The sequence below is a fragment of the Grammomys surdaster genome, unplaced genomic scaffold (assembly GCF_004785775.1).
Source record: "Grammomys surdaster isolate TR1022 unplaced genomic scaffold, NIH_TR_1.0 358, whole genome shotgun sequence".
In the NCBI taxonomy this organism is placed as follows: domain Eukaryota; kingdom Metazoa; phylum Chordata; class Mammalia; order Rodentia; family Muridae; genus Grammomys; species Grammomys surdaster.
In genome coordinates this window covers 258,741-276,265 of record NW_021604777.1, presented here as the reverse complement: position 1 = coordinate 276,265, position 17,525 = coordinate 258,741, and the positions used below count along the sequence as shown (strand labels likewise).

The following is a 17,525-nucleotide window of genomic DNA, read 5'->3' as shown; positions in this document are numbered from 1 at the left end:
GAAAAAAAAAGATCAGGCTGCTTTTGACACCATTAAGACACCATTCTTATGTCAGCCCCTGCCCTGGGACTTCCTGATGTGTCCAAGCCTTGCAGAGAATGGAGGGGTAACAAAAGGGGTCCTAACACAGGAGCTGGGGCCCTGAAAAAGACCAGTGTCATTCCTCTCAAAGAAATTAGACTCTGTAGCTGCTGGGTGGCCCACCTGTCTATGAATCATGGCAGCAGTGGTGACCCTAGTCAAAGATGCTGACAAGTTGACCCTGTGGCAGGATTTGATGGTGACCGATCCTCATGCATTGGAGAGTGTGATCCACCAGCCCCCCAATCATTGGCTCACCAATGCTGGATGACTCACTACCAGACTTTGCTACTAAATTCAGACAGGATCACTTTCACCCCAGTCACTGGACTGAACCCAGCCACCTTGCTGCTGGACTCGAATGTCAGAACACCAACTCATGACTGCCAGCAAGTGCTTGCAGAGGCACATGGCTGTCGAAAGGACTTGAGTGATCAGCCTCTGGTGAATGCTGAGGTAACTTGTTATACTGATGGTAGCAGCTACCTCGAAAATGGGAAAAGGAAGGCCGGGGCCGCAATGGTAGATGGACAAAAAGTAATATGGGAACAGACACTACCCGAAGGTACCTCTGCCCAGAGGGCTGAGCTGATAGCGCTGATAAAAGCCCTAGAATTGGGAAAAGATAAGAAGGTTAACATTTGCATAGATAGTAGATATGCCTTTGCTATGGCCCATGTCCAAGGGGCTATCTACCAGCATCGAGGCCTCCTCATGTCAGCTGGAAAAGAAAATAAGAATAAGACTGAGATTTTAGAGCTACTTGGGGCACTACACCTGCCCTCTTAAGTGAGCATCATCCACTGCCCTGACCACCAAAGAGAGATCTCAGGAGTCACAAAGGGAAATAACATGGCTGACAGAAAAGTGAGGAGAGTAAAGCGGGTGAAATGTTTTTTGCCATTTCAGTAACAGAAAGTAAAGCTGAACCCACACCTCCATTTCTATATATGGCCCAAGATTTGGCTTTAATGACCAAAGTCGTAAAGGAGTTTGATAAGGACTTGAGGGTGTGGAAAACCCCAGCTGGAAAGATAATTCTGCCTCAGAAAGAGGCAGAGGAGATGATGAAGCAGATGCGCCAGTGAACCCACCTAGGAGTTAAGAAACTTGTGGCTACCATATTAAGCACCAAGTTCCATGTACTTGGACTTACACGACTGGTTGAGTATATCGTACATGCATGTGTACCCTGTCAAAAGGTAAATGCCTGCTGAACCAAGGCCGAGCCTGGCAAACGCCTCTGAGGTGACAGACCAAGAGCACATTCACAGAGGTAGATTTCATAGAGATCAAGCCCGCCAGATACAGTAATAAGTACCTCCTAGTATTTGTAGACACCTTCTCCAGCTGGGTAGTGGCTTTTCCAACAAAAAAGGAAACAGCAATGGTGGTGGTAAAAAAAGATCCTAGAAAAAAATCTTTCCGTGGTTCGGGGTACCTAAAGTAATCTGCTCAGACAATGGGCATGCCTTTGTTACCCAGGTAAGTCAGGGAATGGCCAAGTACCTGGAAATTGATTGGAAACTTCATTACATTTACAGACCCCAAAGCTCAGGTCAGGTTAAAAAAACAAAACAAAACAAACAAACAAAACAATAGAAATTTAAAGGAGATCTTGACTAAATTGTTCATGGAGACTGGCGGTACAGACTGGGTGTTGCTTCTTCCTCTGGCTCTTTTTAGGGTTAAAAACACCCCTTCAAGGTTTTAACTTAACTTCTTTTGAAATTCTGTATGGGGCACCCACTCCTCTGACCACTTTAAGACAAGTGACTGGACTTACTTGTCATAGTAACAGTAATTTGTATGCTAGGTTAAAAGGACTTCAGGTGGTGCAAAAAGAAGTGTGGACCCTGCTGGCCCACACCTATGAACCGGACACCCCGGAAACATCCCATAGTTTCCAGGTTGGAGACATGGTCTACATCTGGTGGCACCAAGCCCAAACTCTAGAACCACACTGGAAGGGATCATTCCTAGTGTTGCTGACCACTCCCACTGCTGTAAAGGTTGATGGAATATAGGCTTGGATCCATGCCTCTCATGTGAAACCAGCTCCAGAGGGACCATCACCCAATTGGACAGTCCAGCGCACTCAAAACCCACTCAAGATAAGGATCCAGAGACAGACTGAAGCTGACTAATATGATTTCACTTGAGGTACTCATGGTCTGGACCATGATCTCGCTTCTGGAGGGAAGACCTGGACTAGCCCTTGAGGGTAACCCTCATGTTCCCCAAAAGCTAACATGGGAGGCCCTTTCACAAACTGGAGACGTTGTTTGGTCCATTTCAAAGACAGTGGGCCCATATACCTGGTGGCCCCTGCTCACCCCAGATGTCTGCCAGTTGGCTGCAGGATTATCAACATGGGACATCCCAGACTATTATGCCTCTGGATGTAAGAGCCTGGGTGTATATGGACTACCTAAGTGTGGTGGACAAAGATCCTGCTCCATAATTTGTGGCCGGACAGACTTTGGAGGGTTTGGGTGTAGTCACCTGCACCTTAGGTCCAAACCGAGACAAATCTCTCTTTATGTTTGCCCCCATGACAGGCTAACAAGAGCAATGAAGCACACCTGCGGGGAAATAGAAGAGTTCTACTGTGCAAGCTAGGGGTATGAGACATCAGAAGATACATGGTGGCATCCTAAGTCTTCTTGGGATCTGATCAAAGTCAACCATGTGGCTACTCAGGTGGGTTTGACCAAAGATCAATGCAATGGGTTTCCTCCATCTCCTTAAGTGTAAATGGGGTCAGGATGCCCCCAGATAACTGGAGGTGGACTGGAGAGGGCCCTTGCACAGCCTTCATGTGCAACCCGATGTCCATCCAATTTACTAAGCCAGGAAAAAGGATCACTACAGAGTGGATCAAGGGAAGAACCTGGGGGCTCAGATTATACAAGTCTGGATATGATGACAGTCTTGCTTTTACTATTAGACTAAAGATTGAAGCCCCAGACTACTCTGTAATAGGTCCCAACTCTGTCCTGTTGCCATCCCCAAATGGAAAGAGACTAACCCCCCCACCCCCAAATGCCCACCAAGCCTCCCATGGTATTTGCGACCCAGAGAGTCAAGACAACAGAGACTCAGCTGAGTTCAGATAAAGTGGAACCTAGATTGGTTCACATGATAGAACAGGCTTTTGAAGTGTTGCACTCTACTAACCCAGAGGCTACTCAGGCCTGCTGGCTCTGTTATGAGATAACCCCCCCCCATTATGAGGTTGTGGGGCTCATAAGTAATTACTCATCCTCTAACTCACCCTCAAGCTGTCACTGGACCTCACAAGATGCTAAGATAAAGTTGACAGTGGTCTCAGGACAAGGGACCTGTCTGGGAAAGGTCCCACACACTCACTCTCACCTGTGTAATGCCACCATCCAGGTAGCACCAAAAGACAGTGCTAGTTACCTACCCCCACTCCCCAAAGATGGTTAGTGGGCATGTGGAACAGGACTTACCCCCTGTGTTAAATCCAGGGTGCTGCACCAAAACCAAGACTTCCATGTCATGGTCCAGCTAATGCCTAGGCTAAGATACCATGCTGAGAATGATCTCCTAGTTGCCTGGGAAGGAGGACCCCTCAGGCCCAAGAGAAAACCCATTAGCATGACTCTTGCGGTCCTCCTGAGCTTGGGAGTGGCCGCAGGAGTAGCTACCGGGGGAACATCCCTAGCTCTACAGCCTGAGTACTACTGGGGATTTAGGCTATTGATGTAGATATTCAGGCTATGAAAGATTCAATCTCTAAATTACAGGAGTCTTTGGCTTCTCTGTCTGAGGTAGTCATGCAGAACAGGAGAGGATTAGATCTCCTTTTTCTCCAACAAGGCGGGTTGTGTTCAGCCTTAAAAGAAGAATGTTTTTATATAGATCATTTGGGAGCAATCAAAGATTCCATGGCCAAGGCCCAAGAGAGGCTAGTTAAGAGGCAAAGATAAAGAGAACAGAATCTGAGATGGTTCGAGTCGTGGTTCACCACTACTCCCTGGTTTACTACCTTGGTTTCTGCCATAACGAGACCCCTTATAATCTTGCCTCTATTGCTCACCTTTGGCCCTTACATTTTTAATTGCATGATTAAATTTGTTAAAGAGCACTTTAGTACTGTACAAGTGCTCATGCTTAGACAACAATGTCACGCTATACAACCAGATGATGACTTTTTCCAGATTGGAATCAGCCACAAGAAAAGGGGGGAAATGTAAGAATGTAAGAATTTCAGGTCTCTGCTTGATCTTAAAATTAAAAGATCCTTAAGTTTGAGTCTTGGTTTACACTCAAACATTAGCTGCCCCCGAGGCACATCCCAGGAGGAGCACAGTCCAAAGACTCAAACACACATTCCAGGAAGAAGGGCCCAAGAAAAGAGTTTACCAGAGATGAGCCCTCAACCTAGTACACCTGGGTAAACAGAAGCCACTTAAGCTAACCCTCATTGTTGTAAAGATAAGGTGCAAATTGGAGTTACTTAGAAACTGGGCCTGGGAATGGCTGTTTGAAATCCTTTATGGTTATTGTTTAAGAAGTAATTAACTGTCCTTGTGAACTCTGTAAAAATGGTATATAAGCTGCTTTTTAGCTTTGGCTCGAGGTTCCTCTTACCTGTGCGCAGGGGAGCCCCAGTGCACTGGTTATCATCTTATCATCAATACACCTCATGTTATTGCATAGAGTCTGCTGTCTGTGAGTGTTTCTGGGGGAGTGCATCCCCTGGTTTTGAATCTGTAAGTCCAACACAGCTGGCTCATATCAGCTCTCTATAGTAGATATGAGTTAGAGGAGCAGTAAGCAATCCAGCTCATGTCAGCTTTGTATGCAGCAGATAAGAATGAAGTCATATGCAATGATGTAATGCTAGAGTGAGACTGTAGGACCTTGAAAGGCAGCCTGGTTTCTGGTCGAGCACAGGCTGGAAATCTCCAGAGACTCCAGGTGATCCTAAGGGGTGGCATGCATTTTGCCACACTCCCAGACTTCAGGCTCCAGACATGAGGCCACAGACCTCCATAGATTTGGGTCCTTCAGTCATGCAGGGCAATGCCCCAGCCCCTCCACAGGCCCAGAGCCTCAAGACAGATCTCCATATTAATGCCAGAGGGGCATAGCCAATTAAATAGCCAATTAAATATTCCTTCTCAGAACCTCCTCTCTGCAAAAGGTGTTTAACTTCAGGCCCACCCTAAGAAAACTGGGGTACAGTTTTCATCTATTTTTCACTATGACAATAAACATTTTAAAACCATGGACTGTTTCTCTTCTTTGGGATCTGCTGTGGGGAATAGTGGAGAAGGTTTTCACCTACAGAGCCGATGTCTAATCTCCTGCAGAAGACTTCTCTGAGTTTCCAGCCACAGTGGCCACCAACCCAAGCAAGCAAGCTGGGCCAGCCGTGACTAAGCCAAGTGAGACACGGAGTATTTCTCCCTTTCTCCTCCTTCAGCCACAGGCCAATCCAGCCTGTGGGCCTCACACTTTGTTCCTGGCTTTTCTGTGGCTCCCCCCAGTGGCACCTGGGTGTCTAAGAGCCTGAGAACCAGATGAACGAGCTCCAGTTCCCCATGTAACCTCAGATTGTGCTCCCTCACTCCTGGGGTACGGTCCCTCAGCTTCACATAGCCCAATGCCTGCCTGGTACTGTTGTGGGGAGAGCACAGGCAAACTTCCCATGCCTCTGTCTTCCCCAGGTAGCCCTACCCCTGTGGCGAAACAGATGTGAAGCCCACACATCAACCCAACAATTTAACCCAATGTGAGACCATTCCTTATAGCTAATAAAAGCAGAGGCTCACAGCAGACAGACAGAGACCCTGATGCTGTGACAGTGAAAACAGTCATGTTGTCTGGCTCTCCAACCAGAGGACAACTGACTGATACCCTGGCTGCATTGAGATAAGAGGATCCAGAGGAAGAAGCCACCACCTGAGACACGTCAAGCCACAGACTGCAAGCCTCCCTACCACTTCCTTCTGAGTCAGGTACCATGGGTGTGTTGTAGACTGATGCTTGTAATTGTAGTAGTGAGCCTTAGCTGTGAACCCCTCTGTCATTTGCTTCTCAGTTGAGAACTTCATGTGTGTATTTTGAACTGATGGTTATCATTGTAATGAATAAATCTTGAGGTCAAGTGGTATCTGAACTCTGTCTCTTCTTCCTAGCTTTAAGCTGGACATGACTCATGACAAGTCAATTGAGGGCAAGAAAGTTCTCTGATTTGAGGGTCAGGATCCTGGGGCAGACTCTCCAGCCACGGGGAAGATTGAGAACTTTAGGCTATTGATTAACAGATGTACTTATCTGGATTGAGTCTATTTGGTCCATGAGAAGTAGATCTGTGTGGGTTTCCTGTAGCTTATAAGTTTACAAAAGAGATAAAACATGAGTAAACATGAAAAGCTTTTAAGATGAGCTTTTCATGGAGCATAAGGCACAAGAAGGGCTTTTTCCTTCTGTCTAGGAGACTGAATATATATCACTTTAAATTTAGTTAAAAGACAACAAAAGAAAACTTAAAAATTTGAATTTGTGATTATATAGTTAGATAGTATAGTGGAATGTTTAATATTAGGACAGTGGCACAGCAAGAAGAGGAAGCATGAAGCATTTAGTCCATGGAAACCAAATTTAGATAAGGAAGTAACAAATTACATCTGTGAAAGTTTATATCTGAACTAGTTTATCATTTACTGTGAAGTTTGTAAGAAATCTGCAGTCTTAGCTAGTTAACAAATTTATTAATGAGTAAATATAGTGGTGGACTTCCTTAGGGTAAGGAGCTAGGTCTGTTTTCTAGCTGTGAAGCTATGGTTACCTTAGCTGTCATTGTAGTCCAAAATCTGGGGAAGAATAAGTTATAATCTAGGAGTCATGTATTAATTAAAAATTACAGAGTTCATCTGTAGTGGAAACAGTTCCTAGGTCCCTGTGGGCTCCATGGCAACTTGGGTGGAGTCAGTCTGGCTTTCAAGCCCAGAAGATGGAGAGTTTTTCTCTGTGGAATAAATAACTCATGAAATGAGAAATGATTCACCTTGACTTAGGCAATATGAATCGCTTGATTCTTAGGGTATCCAGGCTTGTCCATAGTTGTAGGAAGCCGCGCATGTGCTGGCTAAAGCCGCGTTTGCCTGACATCCGGGATTCTTCCTAGTAAATAAGTAAATTGCGCATGTGCCATGGAAAAAGCCCGCCAAAGTTAAAGCCCATCCCACGGTGTTTGGCACGCTACGAGTAAGCAGCCAATCAGAGGTGAATGCACCGCTACAAGGGTATATTAAACAGTGCTTTTTTCGGGCCCGGGGTCTTCTTCCACCATTTTGTTTTTCGGGAATAAATGTGTTTTTACGGAAGGATTCTGTGTGTGTGTGTGTGTGGTGCGTTCTTGCTGGTGAGACGATTACACGCGCGCCTCACAGTTGGTGCCGAGAAACCCGGGAGAATTTACCATCGCCGGCGCTGTTTAAGAAGACCCTCCACTCGCTCTCCACGTGTGGAGTGAATCCAGAACCGTAGAACAAGGTAATGCTCTCTGAGAGATATGTTTGGACTTGATTTAATTCATTTCCCTCCCCAGTTGGCAGGAACCTTAGAGGCTCTCGCTATGGTGTTAGTAGCGTTAGTTCTCTTCCTTCTGGTTTTCGTGGCGGTTCGGGGAGTGGCAGACGGATTACGGGTTAGCATGTCAGAAACAGAGAAAAGAAGGAAGCGCTTAGAAATTCAGAAAGGAAAAGGGAAAAAGGACATATTAAAGAAATTAAGCCTCCCCTAGGAACAACCCACGGGGATGAGAGATGAGGGGAAGAACACCCTTGGGAGAGACGGGAGGAAAGTAAGCCTCAGAAAGAGATCTCTTTATCCGGTAAAGGAAGTTTTGAGGCTTGATGCCTCTGAGTTGGAGGGGATAACTTCCTCAGAGGACTCAGATGAAGAGATAGATGAAGAGGAAAGATGCCAGCCAGATAAACAGTTGCCGCCGCGAAATCTAAAGCAGAGGAAAACGAGAGATAGAAGCCGGACGGCCTCTCGGCCTGTAGTGCCCTGCCAACCTAATGTTCCCGGCGCACTTCCGCCTCATGTGGACAGGCGCTGCTCAGGCTCCTTCCTTTCAGAGGAAGACAAGAGAAAAATGTTACAAGCTTTTCCAGTGTTTGAGGACGCAGGAGGAGGTCGTGTCCACGCACCTGTAGAGTATGCTTCTATTAAAGAATTCGCTGAATCGGTTAACAAGTATGGAGTTCATGCTAATTTTACAATTATGTAGCTTGAGAGATTTGCCACTATGGCAATGACTCCGAATGATTGGCAGAACACAGTAAAAGCTGCTCTCCCTAATATGGGACAGTATATGGAATGGAAGGCTTTGTGGCACGACGCTTCTCAAGCACAGGCAAAGGCCAACGCTAATTCGGAGGGCAACCAGAGACAGTGGACTTTTGAATTATTAACAGGGCAAGGACAGTATGTTGCCGACCAGACTAACTATGATTGGGAAGCATATGGCCAGATTTCCACCGCCGTAATTAAGGCATGGAAGGCCCTCTCGAAAAAGGGCGAGGCTGGAGGAAATTTAACAAAAATATTACAAGCCCCCCAGGAGTCCTTCTCAGAATTTGTTGCTAGAGATTCCCATATTTCCTCACCAAGAGCATTAACACCGGCTGCAAATCATGCCCTGCAATTGGTGGAGGATGCCTTGCAAAAAGCTCAGCTAAAACGCATTGATGAGACCAAAACTTTTAATTTGTGTGTCTTTAAAACCAGACATTTACCAACTGCCGTGTTATGGCAGGATGGGCCCTTATTATGGATTCATCCTAATGCATCTCCTGCAAAGATTATTGAATTGTATCCAGATGCGGTTGCTCAGCTTGCCTTACGGGGATTAAAAGCAGCTGTCACTCATTTTGGAAGGGAGCCTAAGGTTTTAATAGTGCCTTATACTGCACATTAGGTTCGAATATTAACTGCTACCTCTGATGTTTGGGCCGTGTTGGTTACCTCCTTTAATGGTCAAATAGATAATCACTACCCTAAACATCCCATTTTACAGTTTGCCTTAACTCAAGCTATTGTATTTCCACATGTCTTATCTCAAAAGCCGCTCCCGGATGGAGTGGTTGTTTACACAGACGGGTCAAAGACAGGTGTGGGTGCTTATGTAATTGATAATAAGGTCACTGCCAAACAATATCATGAGACCTCACCTCAAGTTGTGGAATGCTTGGTAGTTTTGGAGGTTCTTGAAACCTTTCCAGGCCCTTTAAATATTGTTTCAGATTCCTTTTATGTAGTAAATGCAGTTAAAGCCTTAAAAGTGGCTGGGCTAATTAGACCATCTAGTAGACTCGTAAAAGTTTTTCAAAAGATTCAATTCGTTGACCGTCACTGTTTAGAGCCTGACAGGCCGAAAGAGATGGTAAAATGGAAAGACATTTTGACCGGACAATGGAAGGGCCCAGATATTGTTTTATTAAGAGCCAGGGGAGCGGTTTGTGTGTTCCCACAGGAAGAAGACAACCCGTTTTGGCTACCAGAGCGGCTGACGCGGCGACTTGCGATATTGGAAGGTGACACCCAGGCGGACCCTCCAGGCTCTGATGACAGCCCTTGTGCTGATCCAAGGGATACAGGTTCCTAGTATATCGGGGGAACGATGATGGACTATATTATCTACCTTACCAGTCAGACATAATGTAACTAATCTGTCCAGAAAATTGTTTCAATATCTTACAGGAAATTGGTCAGAAAACTTCAGTGAGACACTCAGAAAATTGAGAACAGCTGTGGTGAACATCAACTTGACGCGCGTGGATCTGTCCCTGACTGAGGGACTGTCCTCCTGGAATTCTTCAGCTTTCTTCTTTTCTTTTCTTTTAAGTGGGTGGGAGTAGGCCTGTTTGGTAAGCCCTATGTTGCGGATCAGTATTCATCCTTTGGTTGGTTTGCAAACTCAGAGCTCAACAAAATCTTGACAAGGCTATTATTGCACAGGCGCTTGTGACCAAAAAACTAGGGGCTTCCCCGGCAGTGTGGTTATCACTGCCTCAAATATAAGCAGTCTCCCCCTCACGAGTGGTGGTGCTAAATGTTAGGCCATCAGCATTACACCCCAAAGGATTTGCCCATTGTACTGGGTCGGTGAGGAGTCTTGGCCTGGCTGATTCTTGTCTGTGTAGCTGTGGTACCTGAATTTTGAGACAAACAGCCCTTGCACCCCTAGGAGATGACTCCATTGCACAGGGATGGGTGTTTGCATCTCTTTTTGTTCCCCTTAGCCCTTGCACTCAGAGGACTTGCTTCCATTGCACCTGATAGGGTAAGGGAGACTGTCTTAAACTATTAGTCCTTGATCGCTTATTCCCCCAAGATGGAATTTGCTTGATCAGGCTTGAGTTTGAGTCATGACTGGTACCACGCTAGACAGGCCAAGAATAGCCAGATAGACAGCTCCATCCTTTTGTCTCCAGGCCAGCTGCCAATTGGTCCCAATGACAGGAATAAGTTGATCCCATATGCCAGAGATACACCACGAGTGGTGAGTCTACCCAGTAACAGGCATTACGAGTGGCCACAACCTGGGGCACACATTCTGAGAATGCCAGGTGTGGGTGCGCGACCCTCGTAGCCTAGACAGAGAGCTCACCATTCTTTGGTGCTGGCTGTGGAGAAATGTCAACTAGCCTAAGACACGGGACATTGACCAGTGCCTGTTTAACAAAACAAAAAAGAAATAGCCAGTAGACAGATTCCTCAGCCGCTGTACCCAGGGGCTTCTGATAAAGACACCCGGTAAAGCCTCAAACATTTCTATACACAGTCCCTGCCCACTAAGGTGTTCGTTCCACGGATAGAAGGTCTGGTAAGTCAATAACGGAGTGGACGGATAAGTCTCGGCCACCTAAGACAGGGCAGCTGCGGGTGGGGAGGCTGACCCCGTGACGGGTAAGAGTTTGAGCACCGCCCTCTAAAGAGACTCAGACCCGCCGTGAGACCCCCAAATATGGGAGTTACGAAACCTTCCCAGGGATCTCAACTACCACCCTCTACAATAAAACAAAAAGGGGCAGATGTAGGAAGCCGCGCATGTGCTGGCTAAAGCCGCGTTTGCCTGACATCCGGGATTCTTCCTAGTAAATAAGTAAATTGCGCATGTGCCATGGAAAAAGCCCGCCAAAGTTAAAGCCCATCCCACGGCGTTTGGCACGCTACGAGTAAGCAGCCAATCAGAGGTGAATGCACCGCTACAAGGGTATATTAAGCAGTGCTTTTTTCGGGCCCGGGGTCTTCTTCCACCATTTTGTTTTTTGGGAATAAATGTGTTTTTACGGAAGGATTCTGTGTGTGTGTGTGTGGTGCGTTCTTGCTGGTGAGACGATTACACGCGCGCCTCACACATAGTGTTTCTCCATGGTTATCATACCACAATCCAGGCAGTCCTTGTAGCTGTGTCCATTATCTTCTGAGACCTTGGGGGTGGGGTATCAGCTGGTAGGCTTTGGGAGTCTCTGTCTGTCATAAGTATATTAATAACTAGCAGACAAGATTGAGAATTGTAGCTATTGGTCATATCTGAGTTAGACAACTTATGTTTGTTAAATTACTTGTTTGAGAATGTATATAGTAAATATAGTACACTATAATTCAATGGCAATAGCAAAAACCATTGACCAAGGCAGGATCGGAACAAAATATCTTAATTGTGAAGTAACTTTGACAGGTTGCATAGTATAGTATAGAAAAACACATTTTGCATTAGTAGGGAAGGGCTTGGCTTAGAGTTGGTGTTCACCAGAATGTAAGAAATAAGAGAGCTGGCAGCAGTGGCATAAGATTGTGGTGACAGAACGTGAGTGTGTCTAGGTGGGTTCAGGCCTGTGACACGAACTGAGCAGGCAGGCAGGCAGGCCATGCAAATGTGAGAACGAGCCTGGGGCGTGGAAGCGTTTCTGACCTGGGCTGGTCCGCGGAGCAAGAGACAGGTGCGCACACATGTGTAGTTGAGGCACCAGGCACGTGCCCGGGCCCGAGGCATGGGACGTGTGTGCAGCCTGAAGAGGGCAGATCTTGAGGAGCCACACTTGCAGCGGAGACAGAGTCAAGGGATGGGGCTATCCTGTGGTGTGCCTGGGAGCCCAACCTGCTGTGGGTTGCTGAGCGCTGTGGTAGCAGGATGGAGGGAGGGCAATGTGAGCAAGCAAGTAGAGCGGGACTTCCTCCTAGCAGCCAGAGAAGCCCTGGCCCAGTGCTTCTGGCTGTGGGCAGGCAGTGCTCCACTCTGCCTGTTGGAGTCATCGGTGGGCAGGGAAAGGGAAGTGTCTGAAGTAGCATCCCATCTCCCAGCTCCAATGGAGTGAAAGAGCTCTGCAGGTTGGCAGAGTTAAGTAGATAGCTGAGGCAGCAGGAGACACCAGGGCGAAACTGTGCCCGCAGCAGTCCTGGTGTCCCTCAGATGTGGGATGGCGACAGCATCAGCAGCAGCTCTGGTGCGGGGCTGAGGTAGGGAAAGCCGACGTGAGATGAAAATGTGCCCGCAGCAGTACCAGGCAGGCCTCAGGTGACCAGAAAAGGCAGTGGCAACACTGACAGGGGCAGATGGTGGCAAGTACATACATGAGAAAACAGAGTCTCAGCAAACAGGGTCCCAGACAGAGTGCGGGAAGCACAAAGAGGCAGGAGGAAAGCTGCCTTTCTCATGGCTGTGGTAGAGCTCAAACAGCCAGGCAGAAATGGTGGCAGCCTTGGTGGGCAGAACACAGGAACCCCACTTGAGCGTGTGAGCTCAAGTGTAGGGGGAGATGGTCGCATGCATAAGAAAGCAACTTCTCAGCAGACAGAGTCCCCAGCAGGGGGCAGGGCCAGACCTGCTTTTTATGTGGCAACCAGGAGCAGAGCAAATGTGGAGAGACTGAGGGAGGGGGGAGGAACCCTATGGATCGCTAGCCAGAGAGTTGTTCTAAAATGCTAGTTTAGTGCCGTGTAGAGATACTGTTTGCTGTTTACTATGAATTAGACCAGGACATCCCAGTAAGTAGGGACAAGGTGGCGAAGACCAACCCATTGGGTGAGAATAGGGTTATTAGCTACCCCTACCAGCTGAGGACGCTATTAATTAACCAGAGAGACTGACATCCAGGCTATACCACCAGGTCGTCATGTAGTGGTCTTCAAGCTAAGCTCTGGGCCAATGCCCTAAGTGAAAGAGAAGTTCACCCAGGCCTGAGATTTTTCAGCAGCAAGAAAGGAACTGTCTCAGAGGAGAGAGGAAAATCTCACCCAAGGAAAAATGTCCTAGAATGAGGGTCAGTGAAAAGACTGAATGTCTCCATCCTCAAGGGCAGCACAGGGGTAGCTCCAAACTAAAAAACTCTCTCCTGGGACCATGGGGACATTTACTCTGATGACCAGTGACAGAAGGGGGCTTCCCAGTTCTCCAGAAGTTTGGGCTAGTGAGCATTGGTTCTCCGTGTGGTAGCAGGAGGAATGCGAACCTGCAGAGTTTCTAAATCTGAGTATTGGCACCAAATGTTGTATTTATAAAAAGATAAGGAGGGAAGGAAAATGTTTGGTGGCTATGTAGTTAGATATGGGGGAAGGGGGTGCCTCTGCAGGCTCATGCTGAGACATCTGTTCCCCCTGAGGGACGAGCTGCATGAAGTATAACATAGAATAGAGTTTATTTACGGCACGAGGAGGGTAATTATAAGGATAGTAGAGATAGAGAAAGGCAGAGAGAGGGAGAGAGGGAGAGAGAGAGACAGAGAAACAGAGAGAGAGAGAGAGAGAGAGAGAGAGACTGAGAGAGAGAGAGGGGGGGGAGAGAGAGAGAGGGAGAGAGGGAGAGAGGGAGAGAGAGAGAGCAGAGAAGTAGAGGCTGGCCATGGGCACATGAAGAGAGGGAGGGAGAGGAATGGAGCAAAAGGAGGGAAGAGGCAAGAGGACAGAGCAGGAGCAAGAAGGCAAGAGCAAGAGAGGGCAGAGGGGGCAAGCCGCCCCTTTTATAATGAGTCAGCATACCTGGCTGTTGCCTGGTAACAGTGTAGTAGAGCCTAGTCAAAATGCTAACATTCTGTCCAGTGGGTGTCCTGGGGTTCTAGGACTGTGTCTGGTTTTCTTGAATGAGTGTTGTCACTGAGTCTGTTGTCAGGAGCAGTCATGGGGTTCCTGACTAAGCTATTTTACATGACTAAAAAACATTTTTACTATGCTCATTATATTCCATCTCCTGGTCTTTGAGACATATGCATTGCTAATGAGGACTACATATAAGAATTATTAACAATTTCACAACAGTTTGCAAATTTAGACCAATAAAGGAGATAGCATACAATAAGTATTCTTATTACTAATAGACAAATAAGTGCAGAAAAACAAATCTCAGTCACTAAAACCTACAATTATTAGGCAAAACGTAGATCACAGGATATTGCCATGACTTCTGTGGAATATACATATTTTCCTAAATGTATATTTTCTCCAGGTTTGGTATGCATTAAGTTTAAAATCACATTCAGAAGTAAAAGGTAATACAATCACTTTCAAACAAAAATGTTGCAAAGTAAAGGTTGGAGCTGTAGGATTCTGAGCTAAGCCAACCATATGAAGGTCAACCTAACTTGATCATGATCAAGTAGGATGCCTTATCTCATTCTGCCTCTCCTCTGGGAATGCCTGGAGGACCACCAGCATGCCTGCCCTCAGATAGGAGAATGAAGTCAGAATTGGGGTCCACTGTCGATGTTCTCCTTCACTGGACTGGAAGGAGAAACTGGGATCTGGGATGAATTCTGTGGTTCGGAGTCTCCTCTCTGAGCACCAGGATAACACTGGAGTACTTCAGGGAGTCAGGAATGGGAACAGCAGGGGGTGTAGGGGGTGAGGGGTGGGTGAGGTCTTTCTGTCCCTGTAAAACATTTATGGGGAATTATTCTGTGTGGTCCAGAAATATCTGGTGGTTGTTCTACCTCTAAGTCTAATTTAATAACTTCTTTTAAGGGAAAATCTCTATTCAATCTTGGTCTTGTTAAAGCCTAGGTAAAATGTTAAGGCCTAGGTAACTGTTACCTGGCTAGCTGCTATTTTATGCTGATTCTAATATTATGAGGAAATTTTCTCATATATTGTTTCTGGTGTTACTAGGAAACTTTCTCATGTCCAGGTTGATTACATATTCTGTTATATTCTGTGCTCTTGGAAACCAATCACAGCAGAAGTCAGTAGAACTGCTTTGTATAGTTAGCCATGAAAGACTTGGACCCAAACCAACCACCCAACAGCATTTTCTGCACCTGTGTATAAGCTTTTACGCTATTTGCTTTTATAAGCTGCCCCCAGGATAGACCCCAACATAAGAGAGATGCCTACACCAATATAAGCAACTATTTGGAATAAAATGACCATTTTGAGTAGGTGTCCAGTGAAGTTTACTTAAATTTCCCATGACCTCCCTGGGAACTGACATCCTATTTGGCAGAAAGAGACATGTATGTGGGTAACTGACATCCTGGTTGGCAAGATAAGATATGAGTGTTAGACAAGGCAAGTCCTCTGCCACAGTTGCATACCCCAACCAATTGGAGCAGGGTAACTGTATAACAAAGACATGTTCCTAAGAAAATTCCCTATTCCTAAATCCTGATTGGTGTAATAATTTGACAGGTTTTTGTAGATCTCAGGTGTTTGCAGATCTCAGACTTAAAAAGCCATATAGGATCTTGACTCAATGTTACGGTTCAGCTTGCAAGTTTGACCTATATCCCTGCTTGATCAGTCTTGTGGCATAAGCTCAATAAACTATCCCTGTCTGACTGAGATTGGTGTTCATGGTGAGGCAACTCTTAGACCCCAATATTCTAGTATCTAACCCATAGAATACAACTTCAATAGATTTTCAAGAAATATCTTTGAATTTTAATGAATTAGATTTAAGTAGTCCATTTCATCTTTCTATTTTGCCTATTGAAGTTAGGTTATATACTAGATGGAAGTCCCACGGTATGCCCATAATCTGGGACCACCTCTGGACTTTAGATCACAATAATTATGTTCCTTGATCTGACTCAATAATTATTGGGTATCCGTATCTGGCTAACCAACACCAGTATCTGGCTAACCAACACCAGAGTGTGTATAGTGTTGCCACCTGGTCTGGTTTTATGACTTTCTTTAGCTAATCCAAGCCCTGTGCTTGCATCTACAAGGGTACAGGCATAAGGACCACTGTGAGTACTTAGGGTCCAATAAAACCTATCTATAGTTTATAATTAAATTGTTTAGGAGAGCATGTTATACCTGGTACTTGATGTATGAATCTAGTTTTAAGGACTGAACAAAGGTGGCCATCTTCAATGGCCTCTTTATAGGCCTTCCAGGATACCTTGAGATTCCTTTTATCAAACCATTGGAACAAAGTATATGTGTCAGTATGTCCCAATGGTTTATCTAATCCTAAACTTTCTTCCTTACTAATGCTAACATTCTCAGGTTTCTTAGTTTTCCAGCCTGGGTTCCTTCTAATGGTTATTCTCATAGAACTTCCTAGCTTTGTTTGATTCTCCATTTCTCCTCATTTTTTATGTTAGGTCTAAACTTTCAAGTTTATCAAGTATGTGATCTATCATCTTTGCTGATTTATTCTGAATTATTTTTAATACTCTAATCTTAATTGAACACGATGACAATTTGTCTGCTATTTTATTATTTTTAGATTCCTTGTCTATCTTGCCTGTGTAGGTATTCACATAGACTACACTAAGATTGGAATTCACATAGAATACACTAAGATGACTTTACTAAGATTTGCCACGACTCCCTTGACCAAATATCTTTGCCATTTATCTGCCAATTAGTAGTTTTCCATTTTGATGAGCATATAGCTATACCATTATACACAAACCACAAATCAGAGAAACTATAGATTTTCCTTTTGCCTTCCTTAGCTGTCTGTCTTGTAGCCAATAGTACTATTGTTACTTCAGAGTGTTGTGCTGAGTTGGTGGTTCCTTCCTCAGTAATAGCCATTCCATCCCCTAGTCTGTAAGCTGTTGTTTTTCATTTAGTTTTGTTTCCTTCAGTGGTTGATGATTCATCAGAAAACCATACATTAGCCAAATGCTTTGCCCATTCAGTTGGTTCCTGCAGTCCTTTTTTGGGAAAGGGATGTTAGCATTTTGTCTAAGCTCCACCCTACAGTTACCTGGCAACAGCCAGGTGTGCCTGACCCACTATAAAAGGGGCTGCTTGCCCCCTCCACTCTCTCTTGTTCTCTTACCTTCTTGCTCCCACTCTTTCTTCTAGCCCCTTCCCCTCTCTCCCCATTCCCCTCCCCCTCTCTCTCCACATGCTCATGGCCAGCTTTACTCCTCTATTCCTCCTCCTCCTCCTCCTCCTCCCCCTCCTCCTCCCCCTCCTCCTCCTCCTCCCCCTCCTCCTCC

At 45.8% G+C, this 17,525-nt stretch overlaps 1 protein-coding gene across 2 annotated transcripts in view; it reads left to right on the top strand.

Annotated features, from left to right (window-relative positions):
- LOC114631337 (olfactory receptor 19) overlaps nt 1–6,223 on the top strand; it is a 44,724-nt gene extending 38,501 nt beyond the window's left edge. The window contains exons 2-3 of one of the 2 annotated variants that reach the window (XR_003712940.1): nt 2,643–2,784; nt 5,956–6,223. The gene's annotated coding sequence lies outside the window, so the exon portion shown is untranslated. Of the gene's footprint in view, nt 1–2,642; nt 2,785–5,783 lie in introns of both variants that reach the window. The other variant, XR_003712939.1, reaches the window with a different exon arrangement.
- Nucleotides 6,224–17,525: the final 11,302 nt, after the last annotated feature.